This window comes from Schistocerca nitens, chromosome 1, assembly GCF_023898315.1.
Source record: "Schistocerca nitens isolate TAMUIC-IGC-003100 chromosome 1, iqSchNite1.1, whole genome shotgun sequence".
Classification (NCBI taxonomy): Eukaryota; Metazoa; Arthropoda; class Insecta; order Orthoptera; family Acrididae; genus Schistocerca; species Schistocerca nitens.
Genome location: NC_064614.1, coordinates 163,604,169 through 163,628,197, shown reverse-complemented (window position 1 = coordinate 163,628,197; position 24,029 = coordinate 163,604,169).

Genomic DNA, 24,029 nt, shown 5'->3' with positions numbered 1-24,029 from the left:
GCTTTTCTGTGTTATCGTGTGAAATATTGTGACAATAATGGCGTGTGAAAAACGTAATACTAGGCTCCAAAGTAAACTGAGAAATGACAGTGAAGACGAAAGCAGTGTGTTAGCGCCACCGAGTAATGACTTAACTAATGTTCTAAGTAGTAATTTGGTAATTGTGCATAGGGAAATGGAGCGGGTGGCAAATAATGGCGTAGACAGTGAAACAATTAGTGTACAGGGAAGCATTATCGATCGATCGGTCGGCAATAGCTCGCCTCAGGAATCCGAAATGACAGGACACAATCTCGCAAATACTGTAGATACAGGTTTTGCGTCCTCACTGTTTTCTCAAATAAGTCAAGACACATTTTCTGCTTGTCAAAATGTGAATGTTGCCGGTGCAACTTCACTGCCGAAAAGCACTGAGGAACATGTTTCAGACACCAGTGCATTGTTATTACAGTTAATGCAACAAATCGGACAAAGGCTACAAAAGTTAGACATAATGGAACAAAATCTTCAAAAGTTAGACACTGATGTGTCGGCAGCTGGGCCAACACCTTGTAGATAGAGGTGGCTTAAAAGGCACGCGAGACTAACGCAGACGGGCGTGAAGTACTGGAACAGGATACGTAATTAATGCTATGAAGAAAAGTACGTAGCTTCTCATATACTTATCTTTAATTTCTTCTTGTACATCTCTATGGTGAACACAAGTGAGACTCTAATTACAATCACTGTAAGGCTAATGGCGCCTTGCTAGTTCGTAGCCATTAACTTAGCTGAAGGCTATTCTGTCTCTCGGCTAATGAGAGAGAAAGGCTTCGTACGTCTAGTCGCTAGCTCTGTCGTCCGTACAACTGGGGCTGAGTTCGAGTCAGTCTCTCGAGACCTGCCTTGTGGTGGCGCTAGGTTTGCGATCACACAGTGGCGACACGCGGGTCCGACATGTACTACAGGACCGCGGCCGATTTAAGCTACCACCTAGCACGTGTGGTGTCTGGCTGTGACACCACATTCCTCCCCCGCAAATCGTCGAACGGTCGTGAGATAAGGCTTCCGCCCGCCGTGGGGAGGACCCCATGTTGACGTATGCGATGAGGTGGGGAGCCTAACAACAGGCGAGGCTGTGCCACCCGCACCCGGCCATTCGGTCCGAGGGGAGCTAGGAAACGCCTGAAAACCTAGTCCAGGGTGCACGTCAACATGCGGTGTATGCGCCCGTAAAGAGACAGGAGGGGCCGAAGGGTCGACCTCCATGTGGTCGGAGAATCCGACGCGCGATGACGACATCTGGTCCGGAGCGGGCAAGAGTTCCATGGCGGAGGACAGCTGGTCACGGGAAGCGATCGGCGGCGCGTGACCCAGGGAGGCGCGTGGCGGCTGCAGCGAAGCGTCCACTGCGGGCGGCGCCGGAGGCGGCTGCGGCGGCTGTGGCGGCGGCGGCGGCGGCGGCGGCGCGACGCCATGAGGCAAAATGGAAGGCAGCGTCGGTAACACCTGGGGATGAGGCGAGCCAGTAGATGGGTCCCCAGGGTGCTGACCTGACGGCTCCGTCGCTGAAAGCAGACGGGGAGCGGCAGAACCCAGGCGACGACAGAGGCGCAGCTGATTGAGATGCCGACGCACCTCACCAGAGGCCCCCAAAACCAAATACATCGCGCGGCCGAGGCAGCGAAGAATGCGCCCTGCGAGCCAACGCCGTGAACCGCGATAGGTGCGATAGAAGACAACGTCGCCAGGAGCAAAAGCAGGAGTCTGCCGCTGCACAGGAACCTGATGCGGCGGATGCAGCAAAGACATCAAGGTTAGATGAGAACGACCATGGAGCAACTCAGCCGGCGAGCGACCATCGCGGGGCTGAGAGCGATACGAGGACAAAAAGAGCAATAATGCGTCCTCCCGAGAATGCGACTCTTTCAATTTCAACATCTGTGACTTGAAAGTCCGGACCAATCGTTCCGCGGCACCGTTTGACTGAGGCGAAAACGGCGCGGACGTCAGATGTTGAATACCATTGGCCTTGTGGAAGGACTGAAATTCTGCGGACAACAATTGTGGGCCACTGTCGGAAACAATAGTCTGCGGAAGACCTTCAATGCAAAAGATAGCAGACAAGGCTTGGATTGTGGCAGAAGACGTTGTGGAAGACATCCGGACAACAAAAGGAAAATTACTGAAAGCATCGACCACAACCAACCAACGAGCATTCCAGAATGGACCAGCAAAATCGATGTGCAAGCGTTGCCAAGGGAAAGTGGCTTTCGGCCATGCAAAGAATTTCCGCGGCGGTGCAGATTGTTGTTCGGCACACGCCACACAAGAGGAGCACATATTCGTAATCGCAGCATCGATTCCGAACCAAGTACAGTGCTGACGAGCAAGTTGTTTCGTACGCACTATACCCCAATGTCCGTGGTGAAGAAGCCGTAAGACAGAGGACTGTAACGAACGTGGGACCACGACTCGGGACTGATCATTATCAGAACGCAACAACAAAACACCACGGCGTACAAAAAGTCTCTCCTTGTGAGCAAAAAATCGGCGAACCAGCGGATCCTCGATCCGTGACTTGGACAAGGGCCATTGCGTAGCAACAAAACGCAAAACAGTAGCAAGGACAGGGTCAGCAGCTGTGGCTGTAGCGACACGACGAAAATCAATCGGAAACGATTCGACCACGTCATCGGTTTCCGAATCAACGAACATGCAAGCAAGTTCGGAAGAATCGAATGCTTTATCCTCGGCAACAGGCAAACAGGACAACGCATCAGCGTTTCCGTGCGTAGCAGTGGACCGATACAAGATATCGTAGCGGTACTGCGAGAGAAAAAGAGACCAGCGAATGAATTTCTGCGCCGTACGCGGAGGTACCGGCTTGTTCGGATGAAAAAGCGATGTCAAAGGTTTGTGGTCCGTGATGATGGTAAAGTGACGACCATACAAGAAATCGTGAAACTTAGTAACACCAAACACGAGAGCTAAAGCCTCTTTCTCTATCTGTGAATAATTTCTTTGCGCAGATGAGAGCAATTTTGACGCAAAGGCAATAGGGCGATCATGCGATCCATCTTTGTGCGCAAGCACAGCACCGATCCTGAAATCCGATGCATCTACCATCAACAAAAGAGGTTTGCGAGGATCGAATGGCGTAAGGCAAGTATTTGAAAGTAACGCCGATTTCAACTGGCGAAAGGCGCGTTCGCATTCCGTCGTCCAGACGAACGGAACACCTTTACGGCGTAAGCGATGAAGCGGAGCTGAAATGGAAGAAGCATTGCGCAGAAATTTATGATAATAATTTATTTTACCCAGCACACTCTGCAGTTGCTTCAAGTTCTGTGGTGACGGCAAATCCTGTAAGGCACGGAGGTGCTCTGGACTCGGATGTATTCCTTGGGCATTTATGACATGTCCCAGGTACAGTAAGTCACGAGCAAAAAACATACATTTGTCCTTCCTCAAGCGAAGACCAGCTTGTCGCAAGACCTGAAATAATGTTCGGAGATTTTGCAAATGTTCGGCTTCTGTCTTTCCGGAGATCACAATATCGTCCAGATAGTTCGCAGCAGTAGGGACCGACGCACAAATAGTTTGTAAATATTGCTGAAACAATGCAGGGGCGGATGCACACCCGAAAGGCAGTCTTTTGAAGCGATACAAACCAAGATGCGTGTTTACCACCAAGACGCGCTGGGATTCTTCGTCCACTGGTATTTGCAAGTACGCATCTGCTAGGTCCAACTTTGAAAAATATTTTCCTGGGCACAGTTTGTCAAAAAGATCTTCCGGGCGGGGCAAAGGAAAAGTTGCAGTCACTAGTTGTGGATTCACAGTTGCTTTGAAGTCCACACAAAGTCTCAATTTTCCGGAAGGTTTTGGCAAAATTACTAAGGGAGAGGCCCAGAGAGAAGCCTGCACACGTTCAATTACACCTTGAGATTCTAAATCGTGCAATGTTCTTGCGACCTCATCACGCAATGCGTGGGGAACATTGCGCGCTCTGAAAAATTTCGGTTGCGCGTTCTCTTTCAGTTCCAAATGTGCTGCATAGTTCTTAGCGCAACCAAGGCCCGGTGCAAAAACGTCCGCAAATTCTTCACATAGACTAGAAACACTGGCGGAAGGCACAGTCTGATTCACTGAGAGGACCTGATTTACTATAGACAAATTAAACAACTGAAATAAATCTAAACCAAACAAGTTCACTGCAGTAGAAGAACGAAGAACGTAAAATGACACAAGTTTTGTTTGTCCCTTGTATGTTGCAAGAAGGCTGCACTGTCCTAACACTGGTATTTTCTGGCCTGAGTAACTATTGAGCTGAACATTTGCGGCACGCAACGGAGGTTTGCCCAGTTGGTTGTACGTGTTGTGATTGAGCAATGAAACTGCAGCTCCGGTATCGAGCTGGAATGGTATCACTTTGCCTGCAAAGTCTAAGTCTACAAAAAGTTTATTGTCCTGCTGACGACAAAAGCGACTGTGTTGTGCAACTGGAACACACACTGGGGCAGAATCACGTGCGACGTGACGGGACTTCTGTCGACGGCGACGCACACTTTTTGTGGAATGAACACTGTCACCGGATGGGGTGGAATGAACTACATGAATATCCATGGGCGAAGGTTCACGAGCCTGAGTTTCCTTGGTTCGATTCCGGTGCGAAGCAAAGGGCCTGGAATTGGTGTGAGTGTCTGATCTGAGCTTTTTCTGGCAAACACTTTGGACATGTCCTTTCTTATGACAGTAAAAGCAAATAGCTTGGTGTGACGGGCAATTTTCACGCGAATGTCTAGTTGCACACCGCAGGCATGATTTCACTGCATTAGCTTGCTTACGCGGCGCACGTGTTTGCGAGCTAGGCTGCCGCTGTGCTGACAGGCGCGAGGGCCGCTGAGCGTCCCGTGCAGCAGGCCCGGCGGGCCGGTTAATGTGAAACACTGCCGGCGAAGTTTCAAACGAGTCCTGAGCAAAGTCAAGTGTGTCTTGCCTGTCCAATATGTCTGTCACTTGTTGAAGGGAGGGATTAACTAGTTTCAAAATCTGTTCCCGTATGCGAACATCAGAAACGTTCTGTGCTATTGCATCACGCACCATAGTATCTGAATAAGGAAGTCCACATTCGCATTCAAACGCACACTCCCTAGTAAGTCCTTGCAATGTCGCAACCCACTCCCTATTAGTCTGACCGGCCGTACGTTTTGTACGAAAGAACGTATACCGTTTTGCAACGACATTTACTGTTTCCTTGAAATAGGCATCTAAAGCAGACAAAAGTTCTTCGTAGGACAGAGTTGCTACGTCGCGCCGGGGAAACAACTTCACTATCACTCGGTAGGTGGACACACCGACACAAGAAAGTAAAAACGGCTGCCGCTCATTACCTTGAATTCTGTATGCGGTGAGGTGGAAGGCGAATTGACGGGACCACTCTTGCCAGGTCTCGTGGGTTGCATCAAAGGGTCTGAATTGAGGTGCAACAGCATGTTGTGGCGGCGGTAGCGATGAAGCGGCGGCGGCCGCATCGGTGTGCAGCGCACGTTGACCCTGGACGAGCTGTCAAAGAGCATCCAATAACGCCTGCGTCTGCTGATTCTGCAAGCGATAAAATTCGGACAGTACATCTGGAGATTGTGGCGAAGCCATGACACAAAGAAATTAGGGCAAAGTAAAACACAAGATCCGTTGTAGACTCGTCGCCATGTGATGTGTCGGCAGCTGGGCCAACACCTTGTAGATAGAGGTGGCTTAAAAGGCACGCAAGACTAACGCAGACGGGCGTGAAGTACTGGAACAGGATACGTAATTAATGCTATGAAGAAAAGAACGTAGCTTCTCATATACTTATCTTTAATTTCTTCTTGTACATCTCTATGGTGAACACAAGTGAGACTCTAATTACAATCACTGTAAGGCTAATGGCGCCTTGCTAGTTCGTAGCCATTAACTTAGCTGAAGGCTATTCTGTCTCTCGGCTAATGAGAGAGAAAGGCTTCGTACGTCTAGTCGCTAGCTCTGTCGTCCGTACAACTGGGGCTGAGTTCGAGTCAGTCTCTCGAGACCTGCCTTGTGGTGGCGCTAGGTTTGCGATCACACAGTGGCGACACGCGGGTCCGACATGTACTACAGGACCGCGGCCGATTTAAGCTACCACCTAGCACGTGTGGTGTCTGGCTGTGACACCACAGACACAATGGAACAAAATCTTCAAAAGTTAGACACAGTGGAATAAAATCAGAGACAAACACAGCAAAAGCTTCAAAAGTTAGACACAATGGAACAACACCAGAGACAAACACAGCAACAGTTAGACGCAATGGAACAAAATCTTCACACCACGCTTGAACAAACACGTGAAGATTTAACTACTGAGTTACATAACAATGAATCGAAATGTCAAAAAGTCTGTAATGACGTAAAAACACAATTTTGTGAGCATTTCCAACCTATTTTTTCGCGTCATGAAAATGCATTGCAGAATCACGAAGCAGCCATAAAAGAACTGCAAACTATTGTTCATGAAAATCATGAGACATTGCAAGCTAAAATTGACTCAGTTGCATCTACCGATTTGATTACGCAACTTGCAAAAACTCAGGAAAACTTAAAGGACACAGTAGATACTCTGAAAATTGGTTCAGAAAGACACGTGGAGGAAATTAGTTCATTATCAGAGAAAGTAGTTGAACTTTCGAATGAGCTAAATAATTTATCTACGAAGATAGATGATAATCTGAATGACACAAAACCGGTAGTCTTTAATGACACAGAAGAGTGCGAACAAATTAGGAAATTCAAACAAAATCAGAATCAAATTAATACGCAACACCAAAGAGAAATCCGGGAAGTACAAGATCAGCAGACACAGGTAATACAAGAATTACGTATTTCAGAGGACACTCACGCCCCAATACGGAAAGAGGGACATAGAAATACGGAGCAGCCACAAAATAATAACACAGCGCACGTCGGAAATTATGAAAGAAATTGGCAAGGTACACCGAATTTTGAGATGGAACCGCCGAAACGACGTAAGAATGACCGATATGCGACTCGCCGACATGATGATTTTGACTACAAGCTGTTCATTACTACACGTACATTTAAAACATTTAAGAATTCTGTCAACGACATTCATCCACAAGCTTGGCTCCATCAATTCTCTCATTGTTTTCCACCCAACTGGTCATTAGAACACAGATTAGAATTTATGTGTGGCTATTTGGAGAATGAACCAGCTGTAAGAATGCGATCGGTCATTCACGATTGTCACAGTGAAGGAGAATTTTACCATGCCTTCCTCTCAGCATATTGGTCTCAAGCTACACAAGATCGAGTAAAACATAGCATCATAATGATGAAACATTTCGAACAATCTAAATTTTCCAGTCTTGTGAAATATTTTGAAGACATGTTGCACAAGAATCAGTACCTGCCAAACCCATACAGCCCCTCAGAACTCATCCGCATTTGCTTAATCAAATTACCTGAACATTTACGACATATTATTTTGGCAGGACGTTGCAAAGACGACATTGAAGCTTTTCAGGGACTCTTACAAGAATTAGAAATTGACACTGACAATCGCGGAACGCGAAAACAGGAACACAAAAATTACAGGTCACATCCGTCGCAATTCCGCGATGAAAGAAATAATAACTGGACACGACAAGGCTATTCTCACAACACAAATCGTGACCAAAACGGACACCACCCGTATGACAACCGTTGGCAGAGTAGTAATAATTACAGGGAAAGATCACCTCTCCGCGGTAGTGACTATCACAGAGACAATCAGGGAAACAGACAATTTGTGAACCAAAATAATTATTATCAAGGGCGACACAATAACTTTAGACGCAACGGTCCAGCGCGCAGTTACGATTCAGGGAGAAATTCTCCACCACGTGACCGACAAGAAAGAAACTATGGAATCTACCGACATGATGACAGACGATATGATCGTAACGACAGAGCTGAATTGCATCAGAACTGGCGGGATTCAAACAGAGCAGGGCCCTCTAGACAAGGTGAATTTGTAGAAGTTAGGTCTCCAAATCCCAATAACGACGCGCGCCAACAAAGACACAATAGGCAATGACTCATAACCGCTGGCAGCCACAAAACGTACTTATGAAACTGACGACGCAGCTGCCGTAGCTAGTAATTACGTAAAAATGGAAGACATTATGGACATCTTACTCCAGGAGCACGACGTAAAACATAACAACATTACATATCCTGTGATTCACATTACAGTAAATGACGTAAAATTTACGGCATTACTTGACTCTGGCAGTCCCATTTCAGTAATTAGTGAAGCAGCCTTTAGCAAATGCAACAAATCGAACGATTGCCCCACACTTCCGTTACGTAAGATTAAATTACAAGGTGTAATCTTTGGAAAAAGTGTAGATGTACGCCAACAAACCAACTTAGAATTCTTTTGTCAAAGCCACAGCTTCTCTATGAACTTTCTTATTGTTCCATTATTGTCGACGGAAATTATATTGGGAGTAGACTTTTTGAATGAATACAAAGCAATCTTAAACTTTCACGATGCTGAAATAAGTTTAGAGAAAGAAGGTAAGTCAATTGGTTTGAAATTTGAAGATTGGCTCTCAAACCATGACGAGGAAATTAATCGGCTTTACCTACTGCTAGACAACAGCTCGGAATTTTCGACGAAACCTGACATTAACAATCACTCTGCAAGTACTGACAGGGATGATATCGACGGCGTATTTGATACTGATGAGTTAATTCAGAATAAAATTCAAACAATTGAGAACTGTAATGACATTGATAGGCAGGACCTTTTTGAGATTTTACAAGCATATTCCACAGTTTTTACTCACAAAACAGGAACAATCAAGGGATTTCAATACCAATTTCGTGTTCGTGAGCATACTAAATTTTGTGTTAGACCATACGTAATTCCAGCACATTATAGGGACCGTGTTAGAACAGAAATACAATCTATGCTTGATGAAGGCATTATTGAGCCTGCAGTAAGCTCATACAACAATCCATTACATGTTGTTGAGAAGAAAAATGGATCGATCAGACTTGTCTTAGATTCGAGACAAATCAGTACTATTATCATTCCTGAAACGGACAGGCCGCAAACGATGGAAGAACTTCTTCAAAATTTTAATGGCGTAAAAGTGTTGTCTTCTATTGATCTCAGATCCAGCTTTTATCAGATCGAACTTCATCCAGAATGTAGAGAATACACAGCTTTCCTTTGTTTCGGCGTTTGTTATCAGTTTCGGAAACTTCCTTTTGGTTTGAACATTTCTTCGGCAGCATTCATTCGCGGGCTAAATTCCATATTACCTGAGTTCTTAAAACGTCACATCACCTTATATGTGGACGATATTCAGATTGCAGAAGCCTCATGGGAACAACATAATCGCATCCTCAACAGCGTGTTACATATTTTTGCAGAATCTGGAATTACAGTTAGCTTGGAAAAATCTGAGTTCGGTAGGGCAAAGGTGAAGTTTTTGGGACATATTATTTCTTCTGAAGGCATTCAGCCGGATCATGAGAAGTTAGAAGCAATCAGAGCCATTCCAGTTCCATCCACAAAAAAACAAGTCCGCAGTTTTCTAGGTCTCGTAAATTTTTACCGTCATTTTCTGAATATGCAAATTCTAGTTACACCAAAACTTTGTTCTCTCACTGGAAAAAATACTATTTGGAACTGGGACGAACAAGCACAGTTGGAATTCAATTCTTTGAAAGAATCGCTACTTAACGCGCCAATACTAGCTCATACAGATCTGTCACAAGATTTCTGCCTTAGTACGGATTCTTCTAAAGTTGGTCTTGGTGCCCATTTATTTCAAGAAGCCATAGAAAATGACACTACCGTTCAGAAAACCATTGCTTTTGCTAGCCGAGTGCTAACAAAATCTGAAAAAAATTATTCCGTTACTGAATTAGAAGCTTTAGCTATCGTTTGGGCATTTAACAAATTCCGTTTCTTTCTTACTGGCAAGCACGTAAAAGTATACAGTGATCATCGTGCATTAAAATTTCTTATGTCTTCAAAATTAAATCATGACAGGTTAGAACGTTGGGCATTATTTCTGCAAGAATTCCACTTCACAATAGTCTACATTCCCGGCAAGGAAAACATTGTTGCGGACGCACTGCCACGCGCACCGGCTGGGCTTGAGAAAAGTAACACAGAAGGCAACCTGGAGAAAAATTTCAGTATTCTTTACATTCAGAAAGTCGCCTTTGAAAACTTCATCTCCACATCTTTAAAGGACATTGCTCATGAACAAGATAAAGATCCGATTTGGAAAGACATCAAAAGTAAATGGCATGAAAAGACACACACTCAGATTCGGCATTATTACCTGGTTAGAAACAACATACTCTTCAAACGCTGCACTGTTGATGACAAGCTATGGGTACTTTGCATTCCAGACGATTTTGTTAATAAGCTCATTTGGTACATTCATTTCAGCTATGCACATTTTGGTCCACGAAAATGTTATCATATTCTTCGAACGACTTGTTATTTTAACAATATGGAAAAGAGAATTCGAAGAGTCTTGTCTATTTGTAAACTTTGTCAAAAGGCGAAACCATCTACTATCTCACATCGTGCTCCGTTGTTTCTTATTATTCCTTCTAAATTAAAAGAATTTGCTGCTGTTGATCTCTTGGGACCGCTTGTCAGAACATCTAATGGATTTTCGTACGTTCTAGTCGCTGTTGAACTTACTTCAAAATTTGTTTCTTTCACACCGTTACGTAAAGCCACTGGACGGTCTGTATCCAACGCCTATGTTAAAAATTTCTTACGTGAAGTTGGACACGTTAGTAAAGTCATTACAGGAAAACGGACCGCAATTCACATCTGCTGTTTGGTCACGCGTGCTTCGGAATCATAAAATCAATCCTGTTTTTATTTTATTGTACTCACCACATTGTAACCCATCTGAACGGATTATGAAAGAAATCAATAAGCTTTGCAGACTTTATTGTCACAGAAAGCATCAGCATTGGGACAGATATTTACACTTATTTCAAAATGTGCTGAATGAAATGCCTCATGATTCCACTGCTTTACCACCTACTCTTGTACTGAAGAATGAAGAACCACCGAACAGAATCAGAGAGCTTGTACCTTTCCCGAATACACGTAAACTTCGACACAAAGACATAATTGATTTGGCTCTTAAAAATATAAAATCTGCAGCAGACAAAAGGAGAAAACTACACGGTAAAGCAAATGCAAAGAAATTATATATTGGTCAGAAAGTTCTCATTAAAGCTCATTCATTGTCACATAAGAAGAAACATTTGAGTCACAAATTCTTTCTAGTTTGCAATGGACCTTACAGAATCCGACGTATACCACATGATAATTGCGTTGAAGTTGAAACTCTGCGTACTAGGAAGAGTAAAGGTTTACACCACATTTCACATGTAAAACCGTTTATTGAAAGATAATCTACTTTTAACTTTGTCTTTGCCATAAAACTTTTCACTTCACATTTCTAGTATGCATTGTCAGACTTAGAAACTGTTACCATGCAACAATGTTTGAAGTTAAATATCCAATCAAGAACCAAGAGAACTTACTTAAACAGAAATTACGAATGCATTGTTATAGTGAACAGACGTCACAGTGTTATTGTGTGTGTACATTCTTGCTTGTTAGTTGCACGATTACGTGACGACTATAAGGCTTGCATACTTAGAACATATACTGATACTGCTAATGAGATTTTAATGCAACATTTTGGTTTACTTGAAAATACATTCTGGATTTAAAGTACTTTCTGTGAGATACCAGATGACACAGTGGTTAGTTTATGTGACAGCTACACGATTTTATCACGACGCTACTAATAAGTGACAATTTACAATGTTGCTTTTGCGGTGTTTCTGTTTTATATCTGCACAGTTTTTCTGTATTATTCTGGAAAGTAAAACATGTTTTAGTAGTAACTTTTGTGGTACAGCTACAATGAGACTGCCTTTTCCGTAGCACAACAATATGTTACAGCACAGTACTTTCTTCATCACGGCAATAAGCGTAATAACTAAGATATCTATACGCAAAGCATTTCACTTTTGTTTATCATGAGGTAAGTACATTGGCTTCTGCAGAACTTAGCTTTTGGAGGACAATAACTACCACACTTCCACAGAGATTATCTTACAGCAAGACGCACATTTAGCGCTACAGGACACGCATTTGAGTGATTAATTTTGTACTTAAAACATTTATTTTTCAAGATTTTTGAATTACAAAGAAAGTTTTCCGCGATACATTTCATTCCATTGCTGTAATCTGTAACACCTGAGGGTATAATTACATTTATCCTCAGGGGGTACACGCCTACTTTGTGTACCATGTGTTTGGTAAGCACAAGGAGCCCTAGCTAATATGGTATTTGCTTATACAACTTTACACGTTGGTACCATATTTCTCTAACACATAAATTACACAGCTATCTGATTATTTAACAGAGAAACAAACATTTTTTTACTACATCAGTGACACATGTTTACGCAATTACACAGATGGATAACTCCACACTTATGAAATTGTATTTCGTCTGTACTTTGTGAACTGTTCGTATTTTTTCGGAACCATTGTGATACTATGAGAGCTCTGAATAATGTATTTGGTATGGGATCATGATTTTTAAAGTACGTTGGAGGTAGATGACACTTGAAATGAGCAGAGGTTTTTTATTTAGGTTTTGACATTATTGCAGAAAGCTACGACGTTTTTGAGATGTGACTGAGGTGTTATGATGTTATTATTACGATGACTATGTGTATTATGCTGTTGCGGTATGTTTATGATCAATAAGCTGATGCTATATGAGTTATTTGATTATGCTACATATCTGTTATGATGAAATATTGAAGAAGTGTCAACGAATAAGGTAGGGAATAATGAGTAGTGGTTAGGGACTCTGGTGTGTGAAAAAGGTTGTTGGAAACCAAGAATCGTACGTTAAGAGTTATGAAATGTATGTAAATGCGTGAATGTATTACAATGCCGACGAAAATTTTTTGGACACTGTTATATCAATAGGATTTTGTTTCTACAGATTTGTAACGCAAATTCTTGACCTGTGAAATATTTTTATATGAGACTGTCACTGTAGCGGAAACTGCTGTCGTAAATATTTCGGTAAGAAAGTTAAGTGACCACCTTCACGTAATGTGTCGTGGGCACCCAGCTGCGTGACAGATGCCTGGAAAAAAGCCATTAGTGTGTGCCTTTCAGAGGCACAGGTGGAGAAGAAAAAAAACAAAAAAAAGAGGGCATTATCCTCGCTATTGACATTCCTTTGTAGAAAGCATCGTAAATACGACACCCTCAAACTTGAAAACATGATTACACTGTAGAGTTCTTAATTTATGATATTTACTGAAATGGAAATGATGAGAAACATTTCATGTCTATTGTCTTGCTAGTTGAAAGATTGTTTACTGCATTATGAAATGCCAAATGGCTAGTGAATGACGTTTCACGCTTTGCTTTGCCTATTTTGTTTAATATCTAGTTTCTAGCTGCACTGCAGCATTGGTTAAAATAAAATTTTATAGATGTACTAATATAGATATTTTCTGTCTACAGATCCAGTAAATAATTATTCTGTGATACTTCCAAAAAAATGAGGGAGCACAAAAAGACATTTCCCTTCACAGGAACTGCATACATAATTTTCTTTTCAAGTATTTGGTAATTTATTTCATAGAATAAGTTTCTGTGGTGCACCACTTTAATGACATAGACATTAAGATGTGAATAGACATCTCCCTTATCTGCATTGTTGTCTTTACTGTAATATTTTTCTGCTTGAGCTTTGTCATGTTTAGATATAAGTTATTGCATTTGCTGCTGCTGTTTGACAGGCATAGTGCTACTAAATTTCACTTTGTATTACTCTGTTAAGCCAGTTTTACTACTGATTTATTTTCCTTGTTGCTGCACATTGGCTCATATTAGTTGTAATGTTGCATTTGCTCGGTAATTTAGATTTACTGTAGCTTGCTTTGACAATTTCCATTTTTTTTATTACTGTTTGTATTAATTGTTTTGCGCTGCTGCATTGCCTCGTCCTTTAGTTTAGCATCTGAGCTCAGTAGATTTAAGTTAGCTTAAGAGGGGGTAGACTATATAAGAGAATAAGTTGCGATGCATTGGAAGAAATGCATTGAGAAGTTATACGATAAAAGTATAGAAAGCAGGTATAGATGGGGCTTTTTGGAAATATTGAAGAACGAAGGGAGATCTCCGAGAAGTAAAGAAAGTTTTGTTTGCAAAATACTGCAGTAAAACAAACCCTGTCCATTCCTTGTGTTATCCCACTATGTGTTTGTGTACCCATGGGTATTTGTGTTCTTCCTGTCTTTATGTGTTTATCTGATGAGAGTTACGTTCTATAATTTTTCTGATATATGTTATTTACTTTGTAAAGATGTTTAGACATTTATTCTGTTTTGTTTTAATGCTCATGTGTGAAGTTGATGTTTCAAAAGTTATTCTGATCTTTTATGTATTTACTTATGTCATAATTCCTGTAACACTGATGTATATGTTTATTTCTATTCTTTTGTAAAGCCCCTATTACTACAAATGTTATCTGTATTGTAATGTTCTTTAATGATGTATTCTGTATCTTTGTAATTGTATTCTTATGTTATAAAATTGCAATGGACACCAGTTCATCAGATTAAGTAACTTGTAAGTTACATTTCACTGCACACATTTCTGTTGGTCATAGTATATGGACAATATGTGAGAAGTAGGGACTGATAGTGTTTGCACGTGTGTTAATAATTCAGCAAGGGACTGGATAACAGCATTGCTGGTTCTAAGGACAATTCCAGAAACTTTGTGAGTTCACAAGTGGTGGTTATGGACTTGCTATATTATCCGCAAGACTCTTCAATGGTGATTGTGCACCTGCACAGTCACAACAGATGGCTGCTGGCCATCTCTACAAGGACTACAGTGGGTCTGCATCTTTGATGACCCACCAATACCATTATTTCTACAAGGACTACAGTGGGTCTGCATATTTGATGACCCACCAATACCATTATTTCTACAAGGACTGCAGTGGGTTTGCACCTCTGGTAGCCCACCAATACCGTTATCTCTACCAGGACTACAGTGGGTCTGCTCTGTGATGATCTACCTACCAATATTCTTCAAAACGTCGAATGACTCTGCTGTGGGTTTGCTCTGTTGTGGCCCATTACCTGTCAGCATGTCAATAGTCAGCACTGTCTTTCCGTTGGACAACACTACTTCTTCAAGACTGCATGAAAATCCACTACTTCCGTGTGCATTGTCTTTTACTGCTCAGACTTTGAGAAAAGAAACGGCAGTTTTACTGTGATGAATTATCAGGACTGTCTTTATGGACTGTCAGAAAATTTTAGCATTTGACCAACATTGTATCAATAAGTGTGTGCATTTGATTTCTTTGTAACTGTATTTGTGAAAAAATTTTTAACAAAAATGTATTGGCCAGTACCCAAAACAATTTGTAAAATTTTTTGTGGGGAGCATGGGGGCTATGTAAGTAGGCTGTTTCTGTTTTCTTATTGGTAACGCCACGTAGCACTCTGTATGAAAATCACTGGCTGTGCTGTGTGCAGTCTGTGGCTAGTGTGCATTGTTGTCTGCCATTGTAGTGTTGGGCAGCTGGATGTTAACAGCGCGTAGCGTTGCGCAGTTGGAGGTGAGCCGCCAGCAGTGATGGATGTGGGGAGAGAAATGGCGGAGTTTTGAAATTTGTAAGACTGGATGTCATGAACTGCTATGTATATTATGATTTTTCAACACTATTAAGGTAAATACATTGTTTGTTCTCTATTAAAATCTTTCATTTGCTAACTATGCCTATCAGTAATTAGTGCCTTCCGTAGTTTGAATCTTGTATTTAGCTGGCAGTAATGGCGCTCGCTCTATTGCAGTAGTTCGAGTAACGAAGATTTTTGTGAGGTAAGTGATTTGTGAAAGGTATAGGTTAATGTTAGTCAGGGCGATTCTTTTGTAGGGATGTTTGAAAGTCAGATTGCGTTGCGCTAAAAATATTGTGTGTCAGTTTAAGCACAGTCATGTACAGGGTGTTTCAAAAATGACCGGTATATTTGAAACGGCAATAAAAACTAAACGAGCAGCGATAGAAATACACCGTTTGTTGCAATATGCTTGGGACAACAGTACATTTTCAGGCGGACAAACTTTCGAAATTACAGTAGTTATAATTATCAACAACAGATGGCGCTGCAAGTGATGTGAAAGATATAGAAGACAACGCAGTCTGTGGGTGCGCCATTCTGTACGTCGTCTTTCTGCTGTAAGCGTGTGCTGTTCACAACGTGCAAGTGTGCTGTAGACAACATGGTTTATTCCTTAGAACAGAGGATTTTTCTGGTGTTGGAATTCCACCGCCTAGAACACAGTGTTGTTGCAACAAGACGAAGTTTTCAACGGAGGTTTAATGTAACCAAAGGACCGAAAAGCGATACAATAAAGGATCTGTTTGAAAAATTTCAACGGACTGGGAACGTGACGGATGAACGTGCTGGAAAGGTAGGGCGACCGCGTACGGCAACCACAGAGGGCAACGCGCAGCTAGTGCAGCAGGTGATCCAACAGCGGCCTCGGGTTTCCGTTCTCCGTGTTGCAGCTGCGGTCCAAATGACGCCAACGTCCACGTATCGTCTCATGCGCCAGAGTTTACACCTCTATCCATACAAAATTCAAACGCAGCAACCCCTCAGCGCCGCTACCATTGCTGCACGAGAGACATTCGCTAACGATATAGTGCACAGGATTGATGACGGCGATATGCATGTGGGCAGCATTTGGTTTACTGACGAAGCTTATTTTTACCTGGACGGCTTCGTCAATAAACAGAACTGGCGCATATGGGGAACCGAAAAGCCCCATGTTGCAGTCCCATCGTCCCTGCATCCTCAAAAAGTACTGGTCTGGGCCGCCATGTCTTCCAAAGGAATCATTGGCCCATTTTTCAGATCCGAAACGATTACTGCATCACGCTACCTGGACATTCTTCGTGAATTTGTGGCGGTACAAACTGCCTTAGACGACACTGCGAACACCTCGTGGTTTATGCAAGATGGTGCCTGGCCACATCACACGGCCGACGTCTTTAATTTCCTGAATGAATATGTCGATGATCGTGTGATTGCATGGGCTATCCGAAACATACAGGAGGCGGCGTGGATTGGCCTCCCTATTCGCCAGACATGAACCCCTGTGACTTCTTTCTGTGGGGACACTTGAAAGACCAGGTGTAACGCCAGAATCCAGAAACAGTTGAACAGCTGAAGCAGTACATCTCATCTGCATGTGAAGCCATTCCGCCAGACACGTTGTCAAAGGTTTCGGGTAATTTCATTCAGAGACTACGCCATATTATTGCTACGCATGGTGGATATGTGGAAAATATCGTACTATAGAGTTTCCCCGACCACAGCGCCATCTGTTGTTGAAAATTGTAACTACTGTAATTTCGAAAGTTTGTCTGCCTGAAAATGTACTATTGTCCCAAGCATATTGCAACAAACGGTGTATTTCTATAACTGCTCGTTTAGTTTTTATTGCCGTTTCAAATATACCGGTCATTTTTGAATCACCCTGTATAATTGTTCAAAGGGGACGTTCCAACAGGTGAGTGGCTTTCTGGGATGATAGCTATCGTGCAATGCTATTATCTGAGATAGTCTTTGTTAAATCGTATGAAGCGTTTAAAAGTTGTTATTTCAGAGGTTCATTGTGAAAATGTTTATTCACTGTAAAATATTAATTTCCGTAATTGTAAAGATGTTGAAAGTATTGTTGTCTCGTTGGATGCAAACCATTTTTCTGATACCGCGAATGTATGCACATTTGGTTTAACACTTCACTGTGAATCATTATAGATTATCAAAGAAGCGCCGGCCAGAGTGGCCGAGCGGTTCTAGGCGCTACAGGCTGGAACCGCGCGACCGCTACGGTCGCAGGTTCTACATCTACATCCATACTCCGCAAGCCACCTGACGGTGTGTGGCGGAGGGTACCTTGAGTACCTCTATCGGTTCTCCCTTCTATTCCAATCTCGTATTGTTCGTGGAAAGAAGGATTGTCGGTATGCCTCTGTGCGGGCTGTAATCTGTGTGGGTTCGAATCCTGCCTTGGCCATGGATGTGTGTGACGTCCTTAGGCTAGTTAGGTTTAAGTAGTTCTAAGTTCTAGGGCACTGATGACCTCAGAAGTTAAGTCCCATACTGCTCAGGGCCATATGAACCATTTTTCATCAAAGAAGCCACCTTATCTGTTGTGCGACACCCTGTCATGTCTTGGAGCATTGTCTGTCCTTTTAGGTGACCGTCTCTCGTGAAAATTCCCCATACTGTAAATATCCCACATCCAGCCCTTTGCTGAGGCCGCTGCAGCTGGATCAGCTACAGTGGCCGCAGCTGCCCGCCTGGCCGCAACACTCCCTTATCCCTGGGCTGCAAGCTTTGCAAACACATTCACCTCACTTTGTACCAATTCTAGGTGGCCGATTAGCACATCTACTTATTCGTAATGTGACAAGCAGTCCTGACATTGCGCTTCATAATGGAAACAAGACTGAATAAAAGTGAAGACACATTCATAGGATTTGTCGACCTGGAAAAAAGTGTTCGACAATGTAAAATGGTGCAAGATGTTCAATAGTCTGAATAGGAATAAGCTATAGACAAAGACGAACAATATACAATATACACAATAATAAAGAGGGAACAATAAGATTGTAAGTCTAAGAACGAATGCTCGGTTTAAAAAGAGGGTAAGACAGGGACGCAGTTTTTCACCTCTACTAAACAATCTATTCATCGAAGAAGCACTATCGATATTAAAAGAAAGGTTCGAGAGGGAGGTTAAAATTCTTGGTAAAAGGATATCAGTGATAGCTTTCGATGGTGAAGATAAAGAGAAATTACAGAATCTGTTGAGTTGAAAGAACGATCTAATGAATACAGGATACTGATTGAGAGTAAAGAGAAGAAAGGCGAAAGTAATGAGAAGTAGCAGAAATGAGAATAATGAGAAAATAAACATCAAAATTTCCGATCACGATGTAGACGAAGTTAAGGAATTGTGCTAGCTTGGAAAAAAAGTAATCCATTATGAGCACAGTAAAGAGGACATAGAAACCTTACAAGCACTGGCGGAAAGGGCATTCCTGGCCAAGAGACATCTACTGGTATCAAACATAAATTCAAGAAATTTCTGAGATTATACGTTTGGAACACTCTATTGTACGATAGTGAATATGGACTCTAGGAAAACGGGAAGAGAAGAGAATCAAAGTGTTCGAGGCTTACCGCTACAGAAGAATGTTGAAAATTAGGAGGACTGATAAGGTAAGGAATGAGGATGTTCTCTTTAGAATCGGTGAAGAAAATAGCGTTTGGGTAACATAGACAAGAGGCAAGCTCAAGGTGATAGGATATCAGGGAATAACTGCCATGGTACTAGAGAGAGCTATAGAGGGTAGAGGATGTCGAGAAAGATAGAGACTGGAATATATGCAACAAATAAATGAGGACGTCAGGTGCAGGTGCTATTCTGAAATGAAGAGGTCCGCACACGAGAGGGATTCGTGTTGGGCCTCATCAAACCACTGAGAAGACTGGAAAACGAATATGGCTTTCCTAATCTTTCACATTTGCTACTTCCATTTCGGTTTTGTAAATTTTGTACGCTGTTCCTGTGTCTTTCTGCCTCAGCCCGAATCTTCTAAGAATTGAGAGCATTTTATTCCAACATATATTCACAAAAGCATTCGCTATATCCACAAATGCTACAGCAATTTGATTATCCGTTTATCTATTTTCCAGGCGCTGCGTCAGAATTGCTTGTCTGGTACCTTTCCCCTTCCTGGAACAAAATTGTCAATCTCTTATTTATTTATTTATTTCAGTTACATTTCTGATGCACGAAGTGCCGAATAAGTTCTAAGATATTTTTTCAAATTTATCCAAACATACCTTTTTGATAGTGCGATGGCGAGGCTTATCTGTAAATCTGATCGTAACGCAGCCGTTTCATGCATTAGCTGCTAGCGAATCTTCTAGATTATGTGGTCGTGGTCCATGAAAATGTTTCATTCCTGATGTTTAGTCCAGAGCTGTGCTGGACATCTTCAGAGGTGCTTGTGGCTCTGTTGAGTCTTGCCGACTGTCGTGTTGGATGTCGGAGAGCGGCACAAATACTGCGAAGAAAGGGGGATGGTAGTTCACTCGTGATCAATAGAGACAATCAATGTGAGAGATAAATATTATCTTCCGATTCTGTAGAGCGACTGCCCTTGTAACACTGAGTACCATAGGTTCTTCTGTCCTGTCAAAATTATATCCACGTCAGTATATTTCTATGGCTTCTCTGTGGGCAACAGTCACAGTAGATAAAATTTTGGTTTCGGGAAACTTCACTTCCTGGTTTCTTGACTGGAGAACGTGCTCTACTACAGCTCTGCTTTCTACTTTTCCTAATGGGCAGAGACTTCGGCGCTCTTTCAGCTGGTGTATTCATGTTTCTATAGGTAGACCCAATGTAGAGTTTACCACAAATACACGGAATCCATTCAAATTATAAAAGTGTTTGTGTATATGTTTAAAAGTTCCCCATCTCCCTAAACTACTGGATCGATTTCAATCAAACTTGGTTCACATTTGGCTTGCTGTCTAGAAACAAGCCCTATGGCGGTAAGAGCCACCTACCTCTCTCAAGGGAGCGGAGGTAGCGGTGAAAAATAAATGTAGCTCACGACTCGCGAACAGCAAACAGCCAGAATTTCAGAATGACTGCACTTAGTAATTTGTAATCAATTTTACACATAAATTCAAGCCACTACAAGAGGTTTTCTGGCTGACATCCGCACAAAATGATGAAAAGAAAAACGTTTTTAGCATATATTTTCGCTGTTCATGTAGTAAAACTGCAGCATTAGGCATGACGTTCTAATTTATACACTCCTGGAAATTGAAATAAGAACACCGTGAATTCATTGTCCCAGGAAGGGGAAACTTTATTGACACATTCCTGGGGTCAGATACATCACATGATCACACTGACAGAACCACAGGCACATAGACACAGGCAACAGAGCATGCACAATGTCGGCACTAGTACAGTGTATATCCACCTTTCGCAGCAATGCAGGCTGCTATTCCCCCATGGAGACGATCGTAGAGATGCTGGATGTAGTCCTGTGGAACGGCTTGCCATGCCATTTCCACCTGGCGCCTCAGTTTGTAACCTCCCCCTCACTTATCGACCTTAATGACAGTGAAAAATTAAACCGCGTGTACCTAATGGGAATTTTGGAAAAGCAATCGTCACCGAAGTTAATCTGTCGGTAAAGAGGGAGGAAAGGGTTACATCTAAATGAAAGGAAAAATGCAAATGAAACTGGTGGAAATTAATTTTGAAAAGGGGTAAAGTTAATAAAGAAAGTAAATGTGCGGCCGTTACGTCAACAATTAACTAGCGGTAATTAGATATTTGAGATTTGGGGGAAATCACGGTCGCCAGTCCTAAGGACAATTACTATAGTAACTGAAAAAGAAAGGTTATTACACATATAATTAGCACTAGAAGCGTGGCAACTGAAGGTTGACACGTGTAGTGTGAAAACTGAAAGTTTGTCAGAAGTAATAAATTTCGCTACACTCTGACTTAATTTAGCAAAAGAATTAATAAAACCGGAAAATCGAAAGTTAATTTAGTGACTGAAGTTAATAGTGAGCTTTCTTTCTGAAGCACATCGAAATCCAGCAGAATACGGTTAGTCTTGGACTACCTCAACAATCATTTCAAAAGCAACTTGACTCTACGCAATTTAGAAACAAGAGATTTAACTTTGAACTTGAATTAAATGATTCTGAATAATTAACAATAATAAAATTTAGTACGTACCAAGCTGAGCTGCAGTCACAGGTAAGCTAAAATATGCTAACAAAACTCGCACTCTTAATTTGTGCTTGTGTAATCTAACTATTGTAGCCAGCTATGCTTTAACTGCACTTGGAAACTAAAGTAATGAAATGCAATGATAGTACTTTAATGCTGGCGTCTGAATTTCAACGACACTCGGTTTCATTTCGGAAAAGGAAGGGACCCTGCTTGGTAATGCAATTGGGACAATGAGCAACAAAGGTTCATGCTGAGTTGCTGTAATTTTGCGAGGCAAATGGAACAATTTGAAAAGCTGAGGTCTGCCATACAGTTCTGAAACTTTACGTGCTTTTAGTCTTCCTTGTTAATTGATTGAAGGTTTGAAGCCGTCGATCGAGGAGGTGGCGACGGTCACTCATTGTCGGCCGTCGCTGTTGCAGAAGCTGGATGTTGGCGCGCCTTCTTCTCGACACGGTCACCAAACGAAACGGGCTCTTGATGTGCGCCGGCTAATGCTTCCCGTCCGCGACACCGTGCCAGAAACTAACATAGCAAGTCGAGCGCAATTACATGCTGCTAAACCCCGAAAGCGCGGCAACTCGCGGGAGCGTCACACAACACACCTGCTCCACTCGGTACTCCAGCCAGACCCCGACTGCCCTGCCCGCGCTCCACGCGGCAGAGTTAACACTACCAAAGATCCTACACACTTTGATTCTTCACACGACCTATCGATGTAATCGTTCGATAGCAGTTTTCCCTAGGCAAGACCCAGCGTAAAAATACAAATAATATTTACGAAACAAACCAATTATACACCGACATAAATGCATACATATATATATATATATATATATATATATATATATATATATATATAGTAAAACAATTACAATATATAAAGGCACAGAAATGTCTTATATTCAGGTAACAAATTAAGGAAAAAACTTACAGTACAACAGATGGAAATAGGAGGATATGCATTTCCGGCGTTACACGTGCCCCACATTGTCTGAGGATGTTCGTGTAACCTAAACAGACTCAGAAAATGTCCCAAAAAATAAACAGCGGAAATGCATATGCTCAAAACATCATCAAAATTTAGCATTCGTCTAATTAAGCATAAATCAATTTCTTAGACCATAAAAATTGAGTGGAGACAGTCCTAATCTTATTCCACTCTGTCATCTTGCACAAAATAAAACAGGTTGACGACATATTAAAATTCATAGAAAGCATAGAAAATGGTTTAGCTATTCTAAAAATCTAAATTCCTAGCAGTATCAAGAAATGGAATACTATTTACAAAATTAATCAGATTACATGGTCATAGAAAACAGGTATATCAAAATACGCAAATTAATAATTAAATACATAGAATACGTATTTTATATAAACTTTTCATAATTAATATTCTCGTCATGAGTGTGCACTTGACGCTAAACAAGAAAATAATATACAGCAGATCGACAAAAACATAAATGTTGGCAACAGAATTCTTTCATATCAGCTGTCCGGGAAGAAAAACAACTCCGCCTTCCGTACTCGCAAGTACAAAGAATGCCGACAGCGGCACAAGAGCCGACAGCGACCCGAGAGCCGACAGCGGCTCCACCTTGCCAGTATTGTTGCGCCCGCCTGTGCGGCACGCTTGATCTCACTCGCCTGTGTAGCGGCATTTCCAGAACGTCCGTTTCACTGAATTCTTTAGGAAAACTCACTCCCGAGTAATCTCAAGGAGTCCCTTAATACTATCACAGTGGATAACTCACCACTGTCCATCATCACACGCATGTACTAGCCTGAAACTTAAAACAGCGTCTAAGTACATCGGCAATGACTAGTAAAACACACATTCATGAAATCTGACAGCTAGTTACAAAAGCATATTTACATTCCTTAATCTACTGTGACTCAGCTGAAAACTTAAACTAGCAGCTTGGATTTTTCAATTGGTTAAAAAGTCTAATCAAAAATTAATTACTTGTTAATTACAAGTTCTTTAATGACCTCTAGGTCAGGCAAAAGCATCGCAACATGGCACATCCTTAAATCTTACACTCTATATTACATACTG